The sequence below is a fragment of the Octopus bimaculoides genome, chromosome 4 (genome assembly GCF_001194135.2).
Source record: "Octopus bimaculoides isolate UCB-OBI-ISO-001 chromosome 4, ASM119413v2, whole genome shotgun sequence".
Classification (NCBI taxonomy): domain Eukaryota; kingdom Metazoa; phylum Mollusca; class Cephalopoda; order Octopoda; family Octopodidae; genus Octopus; species Octopus bimaculoides.
Window position 1 is genome coordinate 107,900,670 of NC_068984.1, and position 1,481 is coordinate 107,902,150.

The window sequence follows — 1,481 nt, forward strand, 5'->3', positions numbered from 1 at the left end:
ATATATATATATATATATATATATATATACGACTGGCTTCTTTCAGTTTCTATCAACCAAATCCACTCACAAGGCTTTGGTCAGACCGAGGCTATAGTAGAAGACACTTGCCCAAAGTGCCACGCAGTGGGACTGAACCCCAAACTATGTGAAGCAACTCTGAGTTAAGACATATGTTTGTACATTTAAAGACTCCTTAGTAAAGACTCCTTATACTCCCAGTCGTGAAGAAACTAAACAAAAGACACGGTTGATTTTCTGTTTCACTATATGGAAATTATGGTAACTGGGTTGTATTTCGTCATTTACTTCTATTTCATGTTTTCGTGTGCCACTGATCATGCAACTTTTCCATCTACAATCTCTTCATAACTTGTGTGTGTGTGTGCGCATGCGTGCGTGCATGCATGTGTATATATGTGTAAATAAAAGGGGTGGAAGAGGTAGTCGACTGTTACAGCTGTTTCAAAGGCAAACCGGGTGCATGATATTTAACACTACGAAGGTCTTGTAAACGTCCGATGTACTTCTTCATCTCAAGTACATATGACTGCTTAGTTTAATGAAAAATAGGGTGTATTTGATGCATTGATTAATAAATTTTATTGATCTATTGTCGTGTCATCTATATTTTCAATACAAACCGTGTTTATCGTGGTTTTTAGTACGATCATTTGACTACCCGACATCATCATCATCATCATCATCATCACCATCATCCTTATAAATGCATATATATATACATATACATGTATAGGAATAAATAGATGGCATCAGGAAAAACAATGGTTATGTAATGAGCTTCATTAGCTCATAACTGTTTCCGCTATAAGATACGGTGGACTCTTAGTTGAGTCTCTGGGTAACATCCCAAAGCTTCATCAGAGCCTTGAATATGAAATGCACTTTATTTGGGAAAATTACATCTTCAGATCATAGAGGAGTTAGGAGTGAGAAAGTTAATGTTGGTGCCTATAGAATGATCTGACACCAAAAAACTAAGATTCCAACACATCCTATAGCAGAAACAGCTGTAAGCTAATGAAGTTCATTATATAACCATTGTTTTTTTTCCGGTGCCATCTCCTTTTTCCTATAACCACTCTATACTCATCTAACATTGTGTTCTAGACTATATGTATGTTGAGTTCTACACGAGGTTATAAGTCTCGCTACGCCTAATCGAAATATATATATATATACATGCTAGTCTATCACTTGAGATATCCCTGAAACAGCTGTGTGACTTCAAATTCACCCTAATTAGATATTCTAAATGATTTGAGATACTCATCCTGCCTTATTTTTTATTGTCCTTCTTCTTCTAATATAATACATACTTGCTAATTCAGAAGCCTAACGCGGATCCCTAGGTCCAGCCTCAGCTGTGAACTTGGAACTTAACGCATGACCAATTATAGCACTTACTCAACGAGCCTATTCAGTTAGAAACTCCTCATTTTCATCTATATATATATATA